Genomic DNA, 25208 nt, shown 5'->3' with positions numbered 1-25208 from the left:
GATGAGGATGATTATTCTTCCAGATCGAAAAAGAAGAAAATTATCTATCCTGCCTGCAAATTATATTTGCCCGAAGATGATGATGATGAACCCGATTATCCACCTCCTTTGCCACTTTACGACAAAGGACTTCAGTGGATCCAGAAACATCAGCCCAGATCATGCAAACCAGTCCGGTCCTCGGCTGGTCTTCTGCCTACACCTCCTATGGTGTCCTGCATGATGTTCTCATCTGCCTCTGCCTCAGATTATAGTTCTGAGTACCCGCCTCTTGAGAAACGCTCAGACCAAAAGCACCAGGTTTGGAGCAAACCATTTGTCAACTCTCCTATTTCCTCCAGTGGACATCTTGAAGAACCCAAGCCTTTTGAAGCAGTCCTTAACTGGCAAACTCAGAATGCCAGAGTCCAGAATGCTTCTCTTACTTCCTTACACTCTAAAGTTGATCAGATCGCTCACAGATCCTCTGCTGTTGAAACAAGGGTTACTTCCCTCTCAGACCAGTTGACCAATTTATATAATAGTCTTCATACTAAGGTTGCACAGCTTGACCGTGACCTTCGAGCCATGATTGCCCGCGGTGATAATTCTCATGAGTTCACTCGAAAAGAGCAAGAAATCAGACAGCTTCAAGCTGAAATTGCCAGAATTGATGCTGACAACCAACGGCGTCAAGCAGTTCATACTGCTCCCCTATCCTATTTTCCCACAGAACCATATCACCCTCTCGGGTCCTTTTTCCCTACTACTCCAAGGGATTATACTCCTGAGAAAGTCTTTCCCATGACCTACCACTTGAACCCTCAACCTGCAAAACCTAAACCTCGACCTCCTCGACGCCCTGTTCCACCTCCTACAGTGTCTATCCCTCCTCCAGTTCGTCCTATGTATTCAAACGCTATCCAAAAACCCCTTCAGATACATGAACCAGTATTCCCTGACCTTCCATCTACCTCAGCCTTACCTCCATTTCCGGAATCTCCTTCTAAAGCCGAACAAAAGAAGCCTACTGAGACTTACCTTATCACTGCACCAGACCTTGACCAGCTTCACCGATCCTCAGAAGAATCCAGTCCCTCTGATTCAGTCGACACCTTTGATTCTATCACTGAGACTTCTGAGCCCCATAGTTTCAGTTCCGATGAATCCCAACAGCACTTGACTGATATTTCTCGTCTTCTTATGGCGGATCATGCTGAGTCTACCACTACTGATCCCCCTCCTCGGGAACCTGGCCAACCCTATGTTGACATTCCTTCCGATGTTGAAGGAGAAAATGAAGGAGACAACTCTAATCCTCCTCCACGAATTCGAACTAAAGTTGCCCCTGGCGCTGGACCATGGTTTACCTTTGATGATCTTCCACCGGCTCGGTGGCGTGAACGTCTCCAGGAACTCTCTGCCTGGTTAGATCTACAGATGGTTAAACCTGATGCAGAACTTTCTACAGTTCTTAAAGAATTTGTCTCCCGATTTACTGGCTCTCTCCGTGATTGGTTTGACAGTCTCGGACAATACAGACAATTACTATATCTCCAGCACCCTACTGTCTCTGCTGCTCTCATGGACATTCATTCCCAGTTTCTTGGAGAACCTGCAGCTATCTTTGCCACTGCTCGTAAAGAATATCTCCAAATGAGATGTTGCTCGATGCAGAGATCTGACCTGCATTATCATTTCAAACGCATGTCTGCCCTGTTCCATAAAATTGGTGGTATCAATGACCACACCCTCAAGCATGTCTTCTTGTCTTCTTTGCCTGAAGAATTACAACTTGAAATCCGTCGCCAGATTGCTAATGCCCAGCTCGACATCAATAATCTTTCTCTTGGCCGTCTCTTCCAGCTGGCTTTAGTGTCTCTTGATTACCTCTGTGATCAGAAGAAATTCTTCCGAAACCTCATGAAAGACAAAGAAGGATTCCAAACCGCCTGCAAGAAACCCTACTTGGAAATCAAGTGCAAAGACTCTAAGCATTGTACTTGTCCCTCCACGAAGAAACACCACAAAGTCAGGTTTCACAGAAAATCTTCCAGAACTCCACAGTCACGCCCATTCCCTAGGCGTCCCAAAAAGATTCGGTACTTCAGAAGACGACAACCTTCTGAGATCCTTGACCGACGAAGAACAAAGAGCAGATGCTTCATTTGCAAAAAGCTCGGACATTTTGCTAAAGAATGCCCTAAGAACCCTAAGCGGTCTCAACGCTTAGTTCAACAGCTTCAATCCTTACATCAGTTCTCTCCTGATACTGACCAAATTGAGTTCTTATACTCTGAACAAGAAAGTCCTGATCCGGATACAGTTTTTGCCCTTGGCACTTCTGATTCAGATTCAGATTCAACTTCATCTACTGAACCAGAAGACTATTCCCCTGTCTTCCACATCCAGTCAGTACCTTCATCCTCCACTCAATTGTCAGTTCAACCCATTCCTTCCGTCAAAATCCAAATCCTGTTATCCAAATACAGTCGGCCCATTCCTGCTATTGCCTTCATAGACACTGGCGCTCAGCGCAGTATTTTAAACCCTGCTATTTTGCCGCCTGAAACCTGGATTTCAAATGAAAATCATTTCCGTGCTGCTAGTGGAAAATTGTTTTCTACAAAGCTCCGCACCAAGTCTAGAATTGGAATTCAGCTATTCCCAAAGCTCACAGTTTGGACCCATGTAATCGGGTCTAGCCTACCTGACAAAGATCTTCTTCTTGGGTTTGATATCCTATTCCAAGCCCAAAAGATTCAAGTCCTTCCTACTGGTCTCAGATTCCAGTCCATGTTCCAACCATACACAGACCAGCTCAAACTCTATCATTTGGCCCAGTCCCCTCCTGATTATCAGTCTATTTCGGCCCAGTTACTAAGGTTTTGTCCTCCAAATCATTTGGCCTTTGCCCATCCACATCCTCTGTGGAAAAATCCAGCCCATTTCGTTAAGCTCCCTTTTAAGCTTAATGAAGACCTTAATCCTACCAAAGCAACCCATCCGGGTATGCCTCCTTCTGAGCTTCAGTTAGCCCAAACAGAATGTGCAGAGTTACTCGCCCAAGGCCTCATTGAGCCCACAACTTCTCCGTGGGCCTGCCAAGCCTTTTATGTTAATAAACGTGCCGAAACATTACGGGGTAAAAAGCGTCTTGTTATTGATTATCAGCCTTTAAACCAGTTTTTACAGGATGATAAATTTCCTTTACCTCGAAAAAATTCCATCTTTACCTACCTCCAAAATGCCAGAATATTTTCTAAGTTTGACTTAAAGTCTGGGTTTTGGCAGCTGGGTATTGACCCTGCTGAACGTTATAAAACTGCATTCTGTATTCCCAATGCCCATTACCAATGGACCGTTCTTCCCTTTGGTCTCAAAACTGCACCATCCATTTTCCAAAAAGCCATGACCCAAATCTTCCAGCCCCTCCTTCACCATACCCTTGTTTATATTGACGATTTACTTCTGTTTTCAGGTACTCCAGAAGAGCATCAAGTTTTACTCCAACAGTTCCATGATATCATAGCTCACTACGGTATTATGCTTTCCGAAAAAAAGAGTACAATTGCCACAGATACCGTAGAATATCTCGGTATGCAGATAAAGAATGGATTCTACCAGCCTGGACCCCACATTGCACAAGAATTACTCCACTTTCCAGATAAGGATTTCACAAAGAAACAAGTCCAACAGTTCCTTGGCATCATCAACTACATCCGCGATTTCCTGCCTCATGTGGACCAGCAGACAAGTATACTTTCTGCTTTACTAAAAAAGAATCCTATCTCTTGGGATTCCCGTCACACTACAGCTGTCCAGCGGCTAAAGCAGATAGCCCAGAATCCACCACAACTCAAGATCATGACAGATGGCAAACGTATCCTACAGACTGATGCTTCAGACACATCATGGGGAGCCCTGTTGCTTGAACAGATAGACAAAAAGGAATATCTAATCGGACATGCTAGTGGACATTTTAGTCCAGCCCAGCAGCACTATCACACGATCTACAAGGAGATTCTTGCCGTAAAAAACGGCATCAAAAAGTTCGAATACCACCTCCTTGGCCATAGATTCCTGATCAGATTGGATAATTCCTCTTTCCCTAAAGTCCTCCAGTTTAAAGGTAAAACGATTCCCAACAGCCAGTTACTTCGGTTGCAGGAATGGTTTTCCCGATATGAATTTGATGTTGCACATATAAAAGGACAAAAGAACCTCATTCCAGATTTCCTATCTCGCATTCAGACACCTGCCTCTCCAATCTTCTACACTTCCCCAGTCTTCCCGATCTTCATGGCTACTAGATCTACTGCTACCTCTCTGCCTTCTAAGGCTCTTACCCAAAAGACCTTCCCACGGCCTGTACAAACTTTTCCTTCCCTCTACCGCCTTCAGGAGTTTGCTAAACAATTTCTTTTCCGCTACTACATGAAAGCTTTCTTCCTTGAAGAAAACCCTCACAATCAGTTCCTCACTTTTCATCCCGAGAATCTCTTCCTCACCGGATTCTTCATCCCCTCTGTCCGGGATATCAGTGACGATGAACTCTGGTATTTCTGGTGCTTAACTGCACTCCATGCAACTCAGTTAATCATCCCCTTAGCCTACACAGTCAACACCCTCAATAATCCTTCCAAGGCTACTTCTCTGTTATGGACTCTGTTAGAATGGTTCTCTCCTATTCCTCAATGGAGATCCCAACTCCAGCAGCTTAGTCACAACCATCATCTTTCCACCATCCCTTCTCATGAAGCTGAAAAATTCACATCCGTGTTCATAGTTCACCGACCATATTTCCGTCACCCAGAGACAGCCGTCTTCTTTGCTCAACCACAAATCAGCCACTACCACACAACCCCTCATCCCAGCACACTGGATCAAGACCCCATGTTCAAAAAGGCTCTCATGAATCATCTCCTGTCCTTAAATCATGTTCCTCCACCACCACAAGACATCATCTCCAGTTCTATTGGACCTCGTCATGACATGTTCATGGTACCTAATCCTTCTGGTTCTAGCAAAGGTATTATTATCAAAGAAGAACGTCCAGATACTCCTCCACAGATTTACTACCAGGATTCTCAGGATCCTGAAGATGACTTTTTACCGCTCAGTCAACTCCTCCAAGAGTTTCAGACTCCACCAGAACAAGGCCAGTCATCACGAGTCATTTCACAATCTGAGCCCATCATCACTCATCCACCATCACAATGCAGATCTCTCTGCATTCCCGGGATTGTCCATGCTAAAGGATGTCCTCAGTATGATGGCCCTACTTATCTAGAACAGTGCACCTTATTCTGTGAACCTCATGGAGCCAATTGCCACAAAAGCTGCGTCAACTACCGCAGATTTGAATCCAGCTCCAGCTCAGATGATTACGGGATGAATCTATCCTCTCCATAATCTCCGCCGCATGTCTTGTCTTTTATGTAAAAGATAAAGTTAGGGGGTCCTGTCCCTACTTTACTTTATTAAAGTAGCTTTTATGTCTTGTCTTTTTATGTAAAAGATAAAGTTAGGGGTCCCTATCCCTACTTTACTTTATTAAAGTAGCTTTTATGTCTTGTCTTTTTATGTAAAAGATAAAGTTAGGAGTCCCTATCCCTACTTTACTTTATTAAAGTTGTTTGCTTTATGAAAAGATGAGGGTCCTGTCTCACTTTTCAAAATTTGGCTTTCTCCCGTTGTAATCCCTATATAAGGGAGCCTCCTCTTAGTTTTTCACTAAGGAAGAGGTGAGCCTTAAAGTAATATATTGAGTGTTCTATTATCCATGTCTCTCTAAACTCCTCTTTCTTAAATTCTATGGAGCTCTGAAATAGATAAGAAAAAGAATAAGGAAAATTTTAAAAACGAGTTTGTTCAAAACCAAGTTAGTATGCTCTACACTTGCCTTTGTATGAAGGATCCTGTGTATCAGAACACTTGAGACGGTCTTTAGCTGTTTTCTTATCTGGTTTGGTACCCGTTTTAAGCTAAGGAAAGCTGTTTTAGGGTTGTATAACCTAGCAAAGAAAACTGGTTTGAAAAGTCTCAAGTTAAACGGAGTGGTATAGACCAAAGTTACAATAATTAGATTTTTCATGGTGAAACACTTGTTAAGAAGCCATCAGCTACTAGCAACGCTTGATCTACAAGAGAATTTGAAACAAGAGCCTTTGAAACTGAATCTGTGGCCAGCACCGTAGAGATAATTCAAGGAGCTTATGATCATTTTAAAAGCAATCCTAAACAGTTTGGGAATTTATTGGCTGATGCTAAGAAAAAGTTATACCAGGTTGTAGTAAGTTCACAAAATTATCTGCATTGGTAAAATTATACAGCCTAAAAGTAAGAAATAGGTGGTTAGACCGAGGTTTTTCAAATTTGTTGAAATTGTTAAGAGAAATGTTACCAGCCAATAATGAAATGTCTGCTCAATGTATGACGCAAAAAAACCTTAAATGCATTAGGGATGGAGTATGAGAAGATACACGCATGTCTAAATGACTGTACACTTTATAGAAAGGAGTATAAAGATGTTATTATATGTCCTAATTGTGGGGTAGCAAGGTGGAAGCTGAAAAACAATTCAACTAAGATGAAGATGGGTATTCCAACAAAGGTTTTATGATATTTCCCACCTATCCCAAGGTTTAAAAGAATGTTTTGAAGTGTTGAAACTTTGAAAAATCTAACATGGCATGCCACTCAAAGGGAAACTGATACCCCGGCATGGAAACTAATAGATCACTTTGGAGCTGAACCAAGGAGCTTGTGACTTTCGTTATATGCAAATAGGATTAATCCATATAATTCTCTTAGTAGCAGGTATAGTTGTTGGCCAATGATACTAGTGACATACAATCTTTCTCCATTACTTTGTATGAAGAGGAAATTTACAATGCTAAAATTGTTAATTTCAGGTCCCAAACTACTTGGTAATGATTTTGATGTCTACCTAGCACCATTGATTGATGATCTTAAAATATTGTGGGAGGTAGGTGTTGTGCAAATTTTATTGAACTCGCAAGCGCACTAATCTATTGTAGAATAGATTAATGGTGACGAGTGTCGATCCTACGAGGAGGTGGATTTTAATTACTTGTAGAATTAATTTTCTATGTGGGTGGTTGGATTTGTGGTGAAAATGATTTGGACTATCCTAAAATTTGAATTAAAATGGCAAAACTAAATTGAAGAGAAATCTATTGAAATGAAGTACTTAGGTATCTGGATTCGCATCAACATGCACCATGGGCTAAATAATCCTTATTAATGCCAATTAAATCATGAGGGGGGTTTCACTCCTTATGAATCACACTCTAATCAATATGGTGCTAAGGGCTTATTGTGTCAAATAATAATAACCTTATACTAGGGAGCCGGTGAAACCAGGGCAGTATCTAGACAAGATCATTACCATTTGTCGACGAAAAGTCAAAACATCCATAATAATTAGAGGGGAAGAAAAATTAAATTTACCAAATAAAGCCCATGGCACATGTTGAGACTTCACTTTCAACCCAAGCTTGAAAGAAACTTTGCTACTCATAATTGAACTAGAGGCAAAATGAAAATTTATTAAAATATGTAGAAAATACAAGATGAAGAAGGAATTACAGAAAATAGAACTCAAAAATGAATTCAGAGATGCCAAATTAGGGGGAGGCCCCCTTTTTATAGATACACTGAATAAATCATGGCCATCGAATTAAAAATATTTTGGATGCTCAGGATTGCGCTACATCATCAGTCAACAGTACGCGGTTTGACCACGTGGTTTGAATAGTAACACGGTTTGATCATGCGATTTGAATAGTGACACGGTTTGACCACGCGCCTTGAATAGTGACTCGGTTTGGTTGTAAATAATCTTGTGTACATGCATTTACCGTACGTGCGATTTTTGGTCCATTGACATGCTGCCACGTCACTGATCAACAGTACATAAGAATTTTAGTCCAATAGAATCGTGACACCTCATCAGTTAATGCCACATCATCGGTCAATGCCACGTGATCGTTCCATATGTGTGAACAGTGTCGTGAACAGTAACATGGACAGTACCGTACATGTGAACAGTGTCATTTTTCCTTTTATACTCCTCCTAAAGTTTCCATATTTTGTTTCAATTCTTTTGTAGCCATGTTCTTCCTCCTTTTCGTAAGCTTATTGTATCAGCATTCCTTCCATGAAATATAAGCTTTTGAATACCTAAAATTATGCATACAATTTGAGCATGAATTACTCTAAGTCAAACAAAATTTATTAAGATTAAACTAAAATGAATGTTTATGCAAAATGTAACAAAAATGCAAAAGAAACACATCATTTACTCTCTAAGTAATCTTTATGAGTCTAGAATTGCTATAATAACTTTCATTTCATAGAGTTATCAACCATCACTGATTATTGCTCTCGGGAATCCAAAGCGTGAAATAATGTTGCTTTTCAAAAATCCTATCACCACCTTGTGATCATTGGTTCTACATGGGATTGCTTCTACCCATTTCGATATGTAGTCAACAGCAACCAATATGCATTGATGGCCAAAAGAAAGGGGAAAAGGTCCCATGAAGTCGTACCCCATACATAAACAATCTCGACCACTAAAATTGGGTTTAGTGGCATCATATTCCTTCGTGTAATGCTCCCCATTCGTGGACACCTATCACATGAAGAACAGAAAGTATAAGCACCTCGAAATATAGTTGGCCAATAGAAACCACATTGTAAAACTTTAGTTGTTGTTTTCTTAGTACTGAAATGGCCTCCACAAGCTTGTTCATGGCAGAATGAAAGGATATTTTGAAATTCATTTTCTGGGACACATCGTCTAACAATTTCATTTGCACAATACTTGAACAAATAAGGGTAATCCCAAAATAAATTCTTTATTTTTGTAAAAAATTTAGTTTTGTCCTGTTTGGTCCAATACTTTAGAAGTTGACCTCTAACAAGATAATTAACTATATTAGCATAACAAGGTAATACTTCCACACTCATTAATTGTTCATCTAGAAATGACTCATTCAATGTTAATGGTTCTGTAATTGTGTCAAAATTGAGACGAGAGAGATGATCAGCCACAACATTTTCTGTGCCTTTCTTATCTTTAAATTCCAAGTTGAATTCCTACAAAAGTAACACCCAACGAATTAGGTTAGCTTTTGCATCTTTCTTTGTGAAAAGATATTAAAGAGCGGCATGATTTGTGAATACAATTATTTTACAACCAATGAGATAAAATCAAAATTTCTCTAATGCAAACACTTCTGCTAGCATTTCTTTTTCAGTAGTTGAATAGTTCAACTGTGCATCATTCAATGTTATACTAGCATAGTAAATAACATGGAGAATTCGATAAACTCTTTTCCTAATACTACTCCTCCTGCATAATCAGATGTATCACACATAAGCTCAAATGGTAAGCTCTAGTTTGGGGGCTGAATGATAGATGATGATGTCAACAACTGCTTCAATTTTTCCAATGCCACAAGAAATGAATCATCAAAGATAAAAGGTACATCCTTAGCAAGTAGATTACATAAGGGTTTAGAAACTTTACTAAAATATTTAATGAAACGTCTATAAAAACCAACATGCCCAAGGAAAGATCTCTGACTGGTTTAGGTGGAGGAAGATTGGAAATGAGATCCACCTTGGCTTTATCAACCTCAATACCTTTGCTTGAAATGATGTGACCGAGAACAATACCTTTTTTTACCATAAAATGTCACTTCTCCCAATTTAAGACTAAGTTCTTCTCGATACATCTTTGCATAACTATGTGTTAGATGATGTAAACATTGATCAAATGAGTCATCAAAAATAGAAAAGTCATCCATAAAGACTTCAAGGAATCATTCAACCATATCAGAAAAAATGCTTAACATGGATCGTTGAAATGTAATAGGTGCATTACATAATCCAAATGACATCCTCCTATATGCAAAAGTGCCAAAAGGGCAAATGAAAGTAGTCTTCTCTTGATCTTTTGGTGCTATGGGGATCTGATTGTATCCTGAGTAGCCATCTAGAAAGCAATAAAATTCATAGCATTTGATCAATAAATGGTAAAAGAAAATGGTCTTTACGTGTGACAGAATTCAACTTTCTATAATCAATGCATATACGCCATCTTGTAGTCACTCTAGTGGGTATCAATTCATTATCAGCATTGGTAACTACTGTGACTCCTGACTTTTTAGGGACAACTTGTACAGGACTGACCCATGAACTATCATAAATGAAGTAAATGATACCTGCATCTAATAGCTTAAGGACTTCAGTTCTAACAACCTCTTTCATGTTAGGATTTAACCGACGTTGCATTTCCCTAATAGGTTTAGCATTTTCATCAAGGTGAATGTAATGCATGCAGTCTACTGGGTTTATACCTTTTATTTCTGCTATAGTCCATCCTAGTGCTCCTTTGTGCTCTTTTAAAATATCCAACAACTTACCTTTTTATTCGTCATTTAGCGATGATGAGATGATTACTGGCAGAGTACTTTCTTCTCCCAAAAACACATATTCCAAAGTGTTGGGTAATGGTTTGAGCTCGAGTTTCGGTGGTGATTCTGATGATGGGATGAGTTTCTTCTCTGATGGTGCTAGTTGTTCAACTCGTGACTTCCATTTATTGATGTCCATGGATGGTGCAGAGTCAAGTAGAGCGTTGACCTCATCGACTAATCTGTCAATATCAAAATTCAAACCAAAGTAAGTTAAACATGTTTGTAAAGGGTCATCACTAAGGTATAAATGTTTCTATTAAATCTACATCAACAATTCCATCATCTGCATTGTGAGATTGTTTGGCAATGTTAAAGACGTTTAGCTCCATAGTCATGTTGCCAAAGGACAACTGCATATTTCTAGTCATGCATTGAATGTGAGCATCCGCAGTTGCCAAGAAAAGTCGGCCTAGGATAATGGGGATGTGCTTCCTTGAATCCTAGATTGGTTGAGTGTCAATTATAATGAAATCAACAGGAAAATAAAACTTGTCTACCTGGATAAGCATGTCCTCCATAATACCACGAGGTATTTTTGTGGATCGATCTGCAAGCTGTAACACTACTGAAGTTGGGTGTAATTCACCCAGTCCAAGTTTCATGAATACTGAATAAGGCAACAGATTTACACTAGCTCTTAAATCCAACAAAGCATTCTAAATTTTGTGGTTCCCTACACTACATCAGATAATGGGGGAGCTTGGATCTTTGCATTTTAGAGGAATTTTATGTTATAGTATAGAACTAACGTTTTTTGTTAAAAATGTCTTCTTTTGAACGAGAATGTTTCTCTTTTTAGTACAAAGGTCTTTAAGAAACTTGGCATAAGATGACACTTGTTTTATAGCATCAAGCAAAGGGATATTAACACTTACCTGTTTCAAAATTTCAAAAATCTCACCTGTGGATTTTCTCTTCTTTCCTTTAGCTAACCTATGAGGAAATGGAGCTTTAGGAATATATTCTCATGGGTCGGTTTCTTCTTTCTCCTCCGATGGTGAGTCCTCAATATTTACAGGTACAATTTGATTTGTTTTCGTCACCGGCATCTCCACTTTGTTGTCGACTTCTTTTCCTTTTCGCAAGGTCATGACAACTTTGACCTCTCAGTGATGTTGTGGTGAACTGGTACTTATTTCATGCACTCTTTTAGGATTAAGCACTGGTTGACTTGGAAACTTGCCTTTCTCAACAGTTATTGCCAAGGTCTGAACTGAAGAAGCAAGCTGTCCCACCATCTTCTCGAGGCTTGAAACTGATTGGGCTTGTGAGTTGAAGCCTGCTCTCATTTCATTTCGTAGTTCATCAATGGTGCGATTCTGCTACTCAATCGTGGAGTGAGTAACATTCTTGAAATTCTGGAATGCATCCTCCCATGGTCTGGGTTGGGAGTAGTTCTGGTTCTGATTGTATGGTCTAAATGGGGGCTGAGAGGCTTGAAGAACTTAAGGAATTGGTTGCATTGGTGGAGCTAGAGCTGCTGGTCTATTCTGTTGGAATCCTTGAGACCATGAAAAATTGGGGTGGTCTCTCCATCCAGGGTTATATGTGTTGGAGTATGAGTTATAATTTGATGGCTTTCTCATTACACCTATGGCATTGGCTTGATCTGGATATGAGTCATGGTCATGTGGTTCTGTTGATTTAGCAGTCGATAACGATGTTATTTTTCGAGAGAGGCCTTCAGTTATCGCTTTGACTTCTTTAATTTCTAAACTTGACTCGCCAATGTGAACCTCATTCACTCCCTTAATTCTTTTCGTATTCCTGAGCGATCAACTCCGTTGTTGGGAATTATCTGCTTGTCGCTGGAAGAATTCCTAAATCTCTTATGCACTTTTTGACATTAGCTCTCCTCCACTTGTTGCCATTAGCCATTCTTCCACGTGTGGCAATAATCCCTCCAAAAAGTATTGGCATTGGTGTTCTCGTACCCATAATGTGAACACTTCAAGAGTAGCCCATTGAATCACTCTCATGTTTCGAAAAACTACTCGTCATCTCTCTGGGTAAACTCTGAGATTTCCCTGCGAATAGCATTTGTTTTATGCACTGGAAAATATTTATTCAAAAATTTTATAACCATTTGTTCCCATGATGTAATGCTATTAGCAGGCAATGTATTGGGCCATGAACGAGCTTTATCCTTTAAAAAAATGGGAATAGTCTAAGTTTAACATCATCATCTGAAAAATTCTCGTATTTAAAAGTTTTACAAACAGCATGAAAATTATTCAAATGATTATATGGGTCCTCATTTTCTAAGCCATAGAATGTTGAGAGACAATTTAGCACACTAGATTTTAACTTAAAACTCCTAGCAGCTACATTTAGGTATCTTATGCATGATGTGCTCAAATTAGTTAAGGGACTAAAATAGTCCTTAAATGGCCCCTCATGTGGTGCTTGTTGTTGTTGCAAATTCATTTTATTTTTAACGTCTTTGTGTGTGCGAAGTGTTTTTTCAAGTTCAAGGTCTATAGGCTCAAGATTAGGTAATAATGACCTCCGACCATGCGTGCAAAGAACACAAAAATAAATGGGAAAAAATGAATAAAAATAAAGAAGAAGGAGAAATTACGATACTAACCTTATCACGCTATTACAACCTTACTATAAAAACACACAAAAATAATACGTGAAATAAATTAACTAAAAATAAATTAGTAAGATAAACAAAAATTACAAAGAAAAAAAATAACTTGAAAATTAAATTATAGAATTTTAAAGAAGAGAAAAAGAAAAGAAATTCTTACCTCTAAATGCAGATTCACTTTTTTTCTTTTTTAAATTAAAAAAATTACAAGAAAACAATTAAAAGAAATTATTCACAAAAATTAATTTTATGAATTAAAATAACTTACCTCTCCGGCAACGGCGCCAAAAACTTGTTGTGTAAATTTTATTAAACTCGCAAGCGCACGAATCTATTGTAGAATATATTAATGGTGACGAATGTCGATCTTTCAATGATACCATTGAAAGTACGTGACTTGTTATCCGACAGTGCAGACCAGACTAGTGCCTATTCAAGGTCACCTCTGGAATTTACATCGTTGGTTTCCCGTCGATATACTCAAATGGGAAATCAGAAAAAACTTTTAAATAATTTTTTATCTCGGGTTATATAACCCAAAACAGACTTTCTTTTAGTCTAAAATAGGGTACCAAACCAGATAAGAAATCATCATACTTCCTTAAGTTTCAAAATGAATAAATTTAATTCTTTATTCTTTTTCTTTCTCCAGAGAGCTTCATTTGCAGAGAGAGGAGAGAGGTTTAGAAATTCATAGTGATAAAAACACACGAGAGTTTATTGCTTCAAACTTCTATATCTTACAAGCAATGGGAGAATCCTTTATATAGGAGAATTATCAGAGAAGATAGAACAGGACCCCTATCTTTTTTCAAAAGCAAAAGTAACATGACTTCTCAAGTGATTATGACCTGTAGCACACCTTTTTAGAAAGCAAGCCCACCGATCAAGACTTGGACAAATGGACAAAAGATAAAGCATGCTTACAAAGACTTTTACAACTGGCAAAAGCGTAAGGCAAGCCAAGACAAAACCATAAAGTAAAATATAGTTATTACAACAAGACAAACTACTTTATTGAAAGCAACAAGACAAACAACTTTATAGAGAGCAGAGATTCATGTAATCGTCTTCGGATGAGCCTTCAGTTTCATCGGGGTCAGTGTCACGGTTGGATTTTGGGAAAAAGGTTTTGGAGAGCTTTGGATGCTTACAGTGGGGACCACGGCAAGGGAGATAAGGACAATCTCTTCGGTATCCTGGCCTAGGTGATGTTTGAGTGGCTTTGTCAACTTTGGAGGGTTTAGTGGCCGTGTCAGCTTTAGGAGGTTGGGATGAGGATCCTGGTTCATTCATGGATGGTTGTGGAAATTGTTGGAGATGTTGGCTGAGGGGAAGGAAGTCTTCCCATGGGTCTTGGGAGTCTTGGTGTAGAAAGTCAGTGTAGTCGGGTCGTTCTTCTTTAATGATGATACCTGTGGACTTAGGTTTAGATATGGCGGATGAAGTGGGGATCATGAGGAGGTCATGTTGTGGGCCTAAGGAGGTGTGGAAGATATCTTTAAGTGGCGGAGGTTGGTGGTTTAATTGGCAAAGCTAGTTGTGAAGGACATCTTGGATTTCATTGCCAATGACAGCTGGGTGCAGTAAACCATTCATATACCTGGTCTTGAGTCCAAAAGAGATTTATATCGGGATGCTGGAAGTATGGCCTATAAATGATAAATACTGATGTGAACAGTTGTGCTTCAAAGGCAGGCATACGTTCAAGATTGTAAATCTCTGACAATTGCTGTAACTTCTTTCTCCACCATGATATTGGGGAGAACCATTCAAGTAATGTCCAGGTAAGAGAGGTGGCTTGGTCTGGGTCAAGGAGATGTTGCAAAGTGGGAGTAATTGGTAGGACTAACTTAGTGGCATAAAGGACTGTTAGGCACCAGATGTACCATAACACATCTTCAGTGGTTTCTCTGGATGGATCAAGGGTTAAACGTGTAAGGAACATATTTTCTGGGTGGAAGGTGGAAAATGGAAAGGGTTCTGTTACAAGGTAGGCTTTCATGAAGAAGCGAAAGAGAGCTTTTCTTGCAAACTCTTGGATGGCAAAGACAGAAGAAAAGGTTTTATTAAAGGGAAAAGTTTTCTTGGCGAGAGCTTCTGGGGGAAGTGATATAGCCATGGAGATGATCGGAAAGTGGTATGTAGTGGAAAACAAGGTGAGAGGTTTTTCTGGTTTTGAAAGTATGGATAGCATATCAAGGATTAGGTTCTGGGATCCCTTTATATGCTTGACCGAAAAATCATATTTGAAAAACCAATCTTTTAATCTGAGTAACATTTTTTCGGGAACAATTTTACCTTTGAAATTGAGAATATTGGGGAAGGCTGAACTATCCATACAGATGAGAAAATGGTGTCCAATCAGATGATACTCAAATTTTTTGATGCCATTCTTTACCGCTAAGATTTCTTTGAACACGCTATGGTAATGCTTTTGTGTGTCAGAAAATTGTCCGCTAGTGTAAGCAATAAAGTGTTCTTTTCTATTGATATCTTCAAGGAGGATGGCACTCCATGAGTCATCACTTGCGTCTGTCTGCAATATGTGCTTTCCATCAGTAATCAACTTTAAAGGAGGCGGATTTTATGCAATCTGCTTGAGAGTAGTGACAGCATTTGTGTGGTCAGCATTCCATTTTGGGGGCTTCTTTTTCAATAAAGCCGAAAGGTGATGAGTGTAGTGATCACATGTGGGATGAAGTCTCTAATGTAATTGATGATGCTGAGAAACTGTTGAACTTGCTTTTTGGAAAGTTGTTGATATGGAAAATGAAGCAATTCTTGGGCAATATGCTTTCCTGGCTGATAATGGCCATCTTTTATGATCATACCAAGGAATTAAATATTTTCGGTAGCAATGGTGCTGTTCTTGGCCGATAACATAATTCCATGATGTTGGACAATATCATAGAATTGAGTTAACAGCCGACGATGTTCATCATGTGATCCTGAAAAAAGTAAAATATCATCAATATAAATTAAGGCATGATGCAGAATAGGCTGAAAGATGTTGACCATGGATTTTTGGAAAATGGATAGGGCGGTTTTAGGCCAAATGGTAGGACGGTCTATTGGAAATGGGCATTTGGGATACAAAAAGCAGTTTTGTAACGCTCAGAGGGTTCAATGCCTAATTGCCAGAAACTTGATTTTAAATCGAATTTTGAAAAGATCTGGGTATTTTTGAGAAAAGTAAACATGTTTTGTCGACGGGGCAAGGGAAACTTGTCGTCTTGTAAAAACATGTTTAATGGCTGATAGTCAATGACTAGGCGTTTCTTTCCTCGAACAATTTCAGAATGCTTTTCAACATAAAAGGCTTGGCCTTGAGGAGGTTGGACACAACATTTCGTTGGGAATCTGTGTGATCAGGTTGGGCCATCAAGATTCTGGTGATATCAGCATAGGACTTTTTAGAATCACTAGTGGATACTGAAGATTCTGTGTTAGTCTCAGTATGGCTATCAGAAACAGCTAGATTTGAATCAGAAGTTTGGTCATCTGTAGTAGAAGAGTGGTCGATTGTATGGGCACTAAACTGGTGCATTGGTTGTTTATCTTTGGATTGAGAAGGTGGTTGGGATTCAGTTGGGGGAGGAGGTACTGGTGGCGATGCCGGAGTATGACCAGGAGAGTATTGGCCAGGGATGGTAATGGATGATGGATGAAATGTGACAGGTCGCGGTTGAGGTTTAGGCTTTGGTTTAGGTTTAGGTGGTGGTGGTAAGGGATTGTCTCTGAAAAGAGTATGGGTCATGCCAAACAACTTGAAAGGATCATACTGTCTGATGAGGGAAAGCATAGAGGCAAATGGATGATAAGTTGGACCTATGGAAGGGATAGGAGGTGATGTGGTAAAAATGGTAGGTCTTTGTTTTTCAAATTCTATTTGATCAAGCTCAGCTTTTAAGCGTCTGATTTCCCTTTCCTTTTGGTCAAATTCTGGGCCATAATAGCGCTGGGCAAGCATAGCTCGTAATTCAGAATCCAGTTGGGTAATTTGGGACTGGAGATTTTGGTGGATCTGCTGCATCTGTACAGAGATGGATTCAACTTTTGTCTCAAGTTGTTCAGTTCGTAAACTGATGTTCTCAACTTTGGAGTTGATATTCAACAAAGTATCATTCTGTGCTCTGGCATTTTGGGTTTGCCAGTTGAGGACTGATTCAAAAGGTTTGGGAGGTTCTAGGTGGCCAGATGAGGTAATTGGTGAAGGGACAAAGGGTTTGGACACAATATTTCGTTGGGAATCTGTGTGAGTGTCTAAAGGAGGAAAAGAGGAAGAATAGTCTGAAGAAGTGGATGAAAACATCATACAAGTGAGTGGTGGTGTGGGAAGTGAGATTGGTGATGGAGTCTTAGATTTGCAATGCTTTGCAATCCATTTGAGTTCATTTTGGTAAAAGGGTAGTGGAGCTGGTGGAGGTGGAGGATCTTGTGGTGGTTTGGGATCATAGTAGTGGCAGGAAACTGGAGGTTGTTTCCTATTGGGTTTCTTTTTCCTTGTGGTGGCATAATCATCGTCTTCATCCCAATCATCCCAGCAGGGACAAGTTGGGTCACACATGCCTGAGCCAGGGGCATCCCATAAGAAATGGCCATTTTGCTTGGCTGGATAAACAGGGTAGCCTTCAAAATTGAACCCGGAAATGGGCAGATCTTCTTGGGCTGTCTAGACAGTTGTGATCATCGAAGAATAGGTAAAGGAGAGCTGAGAAGGCTCTTGTGGAGCACTAGGAGGTGGTTTAAAAGTCATTCGGACTGTACCATCTTGGCGTCTTTCAAACATGCTTTCAGAGGTCTGAATTGGAGCTGTATTGTTATGGAACTATTCATAGTTGGAGATCCATTCAAGAGGCATAAGCTTGATGAGCTCATGACGGGGAATTTATCTTGGGATCTGGTCAGATTCGGCTAAGACCATGAGGGTATCAGAATGATGTTCAGGAGTGGGTAGATCTAAAGCATGATTTTGAAGCCTATAGACCAATTGGTGGTGTAAGGTGGCAATTTTGGCAGAAGAAATTTGTTCAACACCTTGAATTTGGACTTGAACCTTCTAGGTTGTGGGCAAGTTAGGATCTTGGAGAGAAAGATTGAAGTTTGGGTAAAAGGTAAGTAAAACACTTCCTGCATGGAGGGTTGTAAGAACAGTGCCAATAACAGCATCTTGGTACTGTTTAAACCGGGTGTCAAGCATAGCAATGCGAGCTGTAACCGGCAACCCTTTTCTTCCATGAAGAGTAAGGACTAATCTGATGCCTCCAAGATGAAGATGAGTATAACCTTCTTGTTTCCAGTTGGAGAGCAATTCGGAGGGAATCTCCAGAGTGACATATTGCTCAGCAGAGGTGGCCTGAAGAGCACAATGATCCAGGCGGGAAGAGTGGATATATTATTTAGGGTGAGGGCATCTGGTAGAGATGAGGGTGCGGATATTGTAGGTAAAGGAGCTAGATCGTTTGTACAACTGATAAGGGCTAATAAGAGGGTAGGAGGACTCACTGATTTGGGCTGATTCAGGGATATAGGAATATTCGACAAGGTTTTCAATCTTATTAGTGGTATGAGAAGTGTAAGATCTGGGCAAAGAAAGAGTAGAAGAAAGAGTAACAGGAGGGCAAGATGAAATAGAAGCCATGAATGAGAAGTTCTCTCTGCGCCTGAAGTTCTAGAGAGCAAAATAGAAAAAGCCTTAAATTATACCATTTTGGTCAGGAAAACGGTGATTTAGAAAACATGAAAGTTTCAAGGATGGGTATGGCTTTGATGCCATTGAAGAAAGATCATCGGATCAATTACAAAGATCTCTCAATCATTCACATAGACACGATGCATTATCAATTTTTTAAAAAGGGTGGAGCTTATTTTTGCTAAGGTGAACATTCTTTATGTTTGTGGCTCAAAATAGCTACAAGAGTATAATTATATTCTCATTTTATGGGTAAAAAGTGAAGTCAATTAATAGAAATTCCAAATCCAAAATACAGGTACATAATATAAGACAAAACATATATGTTATATTTTAATAAACCATCAAGAAATGATTAAATTAAACATTACCTCAATGGGTTCAGCTACTCCCATGGGAGACGAGACAAAAATGCAAGTTTCATAAAAGTCGACATGTGCTAGCTATGAAGGATTTCTTTTGACTTCATCCACAGTTTGTTGAAGAATTTTGCTGCACATTTATAGAATAGAAAAACGTATTAAGATTAAAATTTTAAACACTGTTTGAAATTTAACCCAAAAAAAAAGTATAAAGACTAGATACACAAACTTCTTACATGTGCATGAAAACTCCTAAGCTTTATAGCTAAATGATAAATATTTTTTTTTAATGCATTAAAGTTTAGGTACCAAGCATGTAATTAATCTAAACTAGGTGATAATGCCCTGTAGGGATAATGCAAGATTAACCTTTTCAATTTTAAATAAAAGATACAAATTACAAAATAAAGCTATGTTTTGTTTGTTTAAAGTCACTTAAATACATGTACATGTTCACCAAGCCAATGACATATGCCATACACATTTTTCATTTTTCATGTCATTTCATTTTTTTAACTGATTCTGTAAATTGTAATATCCAATTTGACGCAATAAATTAGTCTGTTTAATACACACCCCATGTCTTTGTACTCTTCTCTCTTTTGATTTCTTGTACTTTAGGACATTTAAAACATAACAATTGATACCCACATAAAACAATATTGCAAATTGATGCAAGCAAATGAATTAATTGGGCAACTTACTGCTTTCACGGATGAAATAATGCAATCTTACCAAGAGGGCTTACAGTGCTAAATGGCAACCTGCTAAATAGCAAATCAAGTATAAGTCATCGTCTTTTCGTAACTTCTACAAAAATAGCACAAACATATTACATATTAGAGAATGCCAACAAGCCAAATGGCAAATCAAGGAAACCAAATGGAGAATTCCAAATTACTTCAAATTTCTCCTTGTCCTCTCTTGTAAAAGCATTTCTTGAAAACAACAGCTTTGTTAAGGTCTGTTGCAAGAAAAAAAATGCATATAACTCAAAAGCCGATTGATTTTTCATGCAATAAGAAAAACATAAATTCATTAGGTAGAAGTTAGAACTATAACTAAAAGCTATTAAAAACAATTTTTGATTACTACAAGCACAGTGTCCTATTTAAAAGAAAATTATTACGAGCACCGTAAAATTTGTAAAATAAATCTTACTTTCTTTTAACTTTTTTTCCCTTTGTTTAGAAATCAAACTTTCCTGTAACCAAAATTTTACTTTATTTATTATTTTTTGGGAGCCAAGTCAAAAAGGCAAGTTAAGGAGCAGAGTGTGTAAGTGTGAGAGAGAGATTTGTTGAAAGGTAAATCAACAGACAACTTGTAATTAAGCTTTCATTCCATTTTAAATTGTTCTTTAATCGTTACTACTCTTGATTTTCCATTTCGTAAGCTATGTTAACATTTATGTATGTATAATGTTGATTTTGATGATAACAAATAAAATTAAGAATGATTAATTTTTAAAAGCTCAAATTATTTTTTATACATTTCATAAAACCATTTTCCATTAAATATAAAACCTTTATAAAGTGAAAACAATGATTTATTTAAAATGTATAAAAAATAATTTGAGTTTTTAAAAACTTAATCATTCTTAATTTTATTTGTTATCATCAAAATCAATATTATGCATACATAAATGTTAACAATCTCCCCCTTTTTGATGATGACAAAATTTTCATGTATTTAAATAATGATTGCACAAATTGTCCCCCTAAATGTAAGCTCTCTTTACAATTTGAGCTTAAAAGATTAATCACTCTTAATTTTGTTTGTTATCATCAAAATCAACATTATGAAAACATAGATGTTAACAAGCTACACATAGATTCATTCATTCAATCAATGTTAGATATAGATATACACAAGGCTGTTATGACGCGATACCCCATATGTTTGACAAAATTGCTCAACGAACCAGTGAATACCCACAAATATAATTGGTAATTGAAGATACACTTTAAGACTTGAAGAAGCCAGATTTGAGACCTTAAATTATTGTTTTAACCTTTTAAGACTTGAAGAAGCAAGACTTGATGATACTCTTTAAAACTTAAAGAAGCAAGACTTGAAGAAGCAAACCTGGACACTGTGGCTCGAAGTCTTGAGAAGATTTTGTGGAGTATTAGCAGGCAGTGGCAGGGTATTGTGGTGGTGGGTAGCTAGCACGACTGTCAATTTTGGTGGCTGGTTGGCTGGCAATGGCGCAGTGTCGCGTCGGTCATGACAGCTGAGAGACGCTTGACGCAATGACATGTGATGGAAGCTTGACGGCGTGATAAAGAGGCTTGACGCAGTGATGCTTGATAGAGGTTTGACGATGTGACAGAGAGGCTTGACGTGGTGATATGAAAGAGTGAGATCTGAGCTGGTGTTGGAGCACTAGATCGAGAGTAGTGACGCCCTTTTTCTTTCAAAGTATTGTAATGTAAATTATTAAGGACTTAGGGTTTGTTTTTGCGTCTTGTGAGTGTGAGGGGTGAGGTGTCACGTGTGAATGTGTGAGTGAATTTTTGTTTTTTTTTTAACAGTTAGTGATACCTTAGTGTCATTATGAAAAATTATAATGGCTTTTGTTTAAAACTTAAAAGCCTAATTTTTATAGGTCTTGGGTTCGAGTTCTGTCTGGAACAATATCAGAATTACTTTGATTTTTTTACTGATACCTTAGTGTCAGTAATATCTGATGTTTAATTTAAAGACATCATAGTATTAGGACTTTGTGATACTTATATGTTAAATACGGAAAATGGTCCATATATATGTAAATACTGACACTTTTTAATAGTGTCACGAGCTAAATATCAATAAAGACCATTTTTCTAGTAGTGAAGGTTTTAATCTGAATTTTTATACTTTTCAATTCTATGCTTCAATCTTTGCTAGTAAAGTTAGTAGTATAAAATAAACAAATAAAAAATAACAACTAGCTTTATTTTTTTATGTAGAAGATCTAAATTAATGGCAGCAACAGAACATACTTGTAAAGCTAATTTTAGGGTAAAAGCTCATTTAGTCTCTCTATTTTAAGATTAGTATCCATTTAGTCCCTGTATTTTTAAAAATGTCTTGAAACATCCCTGCCGTTAAAGTATTGATATCTCTACCGTTACTTTTTATTTCTTTTGACTTACTTTTACAATATTACCCTTTTATAATAATTTTTTTGTTTGGATATTAATAAAAAGAAAATAATTAACTTACCAATTTAACCCTAGAAAATAAAAAAAAAATTATATTAATTTTTTTGCACCATTTGCACACTTGGTAGTTTGCATACAATTTTTGACAATTAAAAATTAATATAATTTTTAGGGTTAAATTAGTAATTTAATTATTTTCTTTTTATTAATGTCCAAGCAAAAAATTATTATAAAAGGGTAATATTGTAAAAAGTAACAGTAGAAGTATCAATACTTTAATGGCAGGGATGTTTCGAGACATTTTTAAAAATACAGGGACTAAATGGACACTAATATTAAAATACATGGACTAAATAAGCTTTTACCATCTAACTTTATTACTTAAATTGATAAAATAAAAGAGTATGAGATAAGATACTTCCTATGTTAGAGTGATAGTTGTGTTGATAACGTCTTATAGTATTAGTAATGTAGAAAATATTAGGGCATAAAATTGAACTAAATAAAAGTAGTTTAAGAATAAAGGATAAGAGAAACAATGAATTTTCATTCAGCTTATATATATCAAATTTACATGTCACCGTGGTTAATTTATGGATTTGGATTCAACTCTAAACTAAATTTTTGCTAACCTTTTTAAAAGATACAATCGGTAGTTATTAGATAAAAATATGAAACCAATTAAATTTTAACTATATATTACTATACATATACATATAGTAGAAGATTATTAAAAAATGAGAACAAATCAGCTCAGCATTATATCCAAATTCCCTATCTATACTTGTATTTCACCTGCCGCCGGTGTTTGCTTCCAAATTCACTTCCCCAGTTATCTGTGCTGACCATCAAGCTTCCAAGCGGTGTGTGCATGATAGATTATAGATGTGATTTATAGATGTGATTTTGGAATAGATGTGATTACCAAAATCACATCTGTCTAATCCAGTAGTATAAGCTTTTGGTGGATAACACTTATTACATAACAATCTCAACTTTTTATTTTTTATTTATTTTTTGAAAACAATTTATAATTCCATCTACATTAAGATACATATAGTTTTTTTCTCGTAAACAATTAAAATTACAATTTCAATAAACTGTTCAAAGATTGGGACAAGAGTGGTACTATTAGGATACATATTAAAAGCTATTAAAATGTCAGTTTCAATCTAAAAGCACCCACTTTAATGCCAATTATAACCCCTATACTTTTGTTTCTCTCTCACTCTCTGATAAGGTATGAATGTCTCTCTCTCTCTCTTTATATCCATAACATTTTTTAAATTGATCTTAAATTCTTGTGTCGCCACTGAATCTTCTTTTAAATTTGGATTATCTATTTCTCAAATTATACATGAAAAAAATTATATTGATATTATTTTACTATTTGTATTATGAATGTGCTTACTTTTTTTTTTCTTGTAGAGATTTTTACTTAGGTAGGTGATTGAGAACAAACTACTATTTTATTGATATTTAAAGCTTCCTTAATAAACAAGTGATCTTTTTTTTCTATTTTTTTCCTACAGCGAAGGAAGGAATGTGGGGTTTAATCAGCTGATTTTTAAATATAAAGAGCAAAATTGTAAATATATAAATAAGGGATTTTATAAGAGTTTTAGAAGGGCACCAATTGTCCGCTTCTTAGGACAAACTAGTACTCAATCATTAGGCCCTATCATTAGGCTTCTTCCCTATCATTAGGCTTCTTGGGCGTTCGCAGAGATATATCACTCAATTAATGCTACTGGCCTCTAATTGCAAAGTTCCTTCTAAGGCGTCAGCATTTAAGAGGATTTCGTAAAAAATACTTTTCTTGCGAGAACGAGATATATTCTCTGAATACAATTTAAAAAGAAGATAAATGTAACGAATTTTTATTAAATTAAATTCATTGTTTTCTTTTTTGGGGCTGGGATGGCATTAATTTTAATGAAAAACATTAATTCTTGATAGTTTCAATCGATAGAATTTCGGCCTGTATATCAATGTTGTACAACTTATTCCTCTATGTGAAGAGTCTTCAATATCAAACCCGATGAAGTTTTCTTAGGATAAAAAAATAGATATTTTTATTCTCTCATTTGGCCCATTGCCACGTATACTTGGGCTCATGTTTCTCAAACTATACTCTTTTATTTTAATAACATTATTGACACATTTGAAAGATAATGTAGCAGTAGTTTAGTGAAGATAAAGGGAATAGCACAAGAACCGAAAAGAAGGAAAGCATATAGTTAAGTTCACTAACCAAAATCCACTAAAATAAAATGTTCAAGAGTTTTGATGCCTTACTTTGAGTCATTATTTAAATATTGCTGATGCTCACGGTTTGCCCTTACGTGCCTCTCATAACCATCTTTCTGATAATTCTTTGCGCCAAGAATCTCTCTTTAAAATTCTCCTATTTTTAAGGCTTGAAGACACTTCTCTATATTCTTTTTACACACTGCCTTAAATGATTAAAAAACAGCGAATCCTCCTTTTAATGCCACCGCCCATGATTTTGTTTCTTTCTTCATTTAATGTTTTAGTGTAATGTTTTCTTACCCTAGTGTTTATCGTGGAAGTTCCATGCTACTAATTGCGTATAATTTGACAGAAGATAGATATACTCTTTTGAAAATAAAGTATTTATTGTATGGGATTAGTGAATCTTTAGAATTATAGTAAAATTTCTATAAAATAATATTGTCGGGACTGGAAAAGAATATTATTTTATCGAGGTTAATTATTTATCGATAAATGAATAATTTATTATTTTATTGGTAAAAAATATTTATTAATTTATGAAGAGTTTTCTTGGTACATGTATTATTCTTTTAACTAAAATTCATGTATGAGTTATAAATACAAGTACATGTACATAGAAGCCAAAAAGCTAATGTAAATATATTTTAATTATCATGT

General features: G+C 37.1%; 1 long non-coding RNA gene across 10 annotated transcripts; it reads right to left on the bottom strand.

Moving 5' to 3' along the window:
* Positions 1 to 8229: 8229 nt before the first annotated feature.
* LOC107174650 (uncharacterized) lies at positions 8230 to 21641 on the bottom strand. 10 transcript variants are annotated; one of them, XR_008055760.1, is made up of 6 exons: positions 21235 to 21641; positions 19851 to 19910; positions 19156 to 19276; positions 10991 to 12520; positions 10374 to 10672; positions 8230 to 9108 (listed from the first exon to the last, which is right to left on the bottom strand). It is a non-coding gene; the product is annotated as an uncharacterized LOC107174650 (long non-coding RNA). The 10 variants fall into 10 exon arrangements; XR_008055755.1 differs by lacking the exon at positions 10991 to 12520 and having other exon boundaries at positions 8230 to 8641; positions 9067 to 9108; positions 21235 to 21604; XR_008055752.1 differs by lacking the exon at positions 10991 to 12520 and having other exon boundaries at positions 21235 to 21603.
* Positions 21642 to 25208: the final 3567 nt, after the last annotated feature.

The sequence above is a fragment of the Citrus sinensis genome, chromosome 6 (assembly GCF_022201045.2).
Source record: "Citrus sinensis cultivar Valencia sweet orange chromosome 6, DVS_A1.0, whole genome shotgun sequence".
Lineage (NCBI taxonomy): Eukaryota > Viridiplantae > Streptophyta > Magnoliopsida > Sapindales > Rutaceae > Citrus > Citrus sinensis.
The sequence above is the reverse complement of the archived record's forward strand: the minus strand, read 5'-3'. Positions and strand labels throughout refer to the sequence as shown.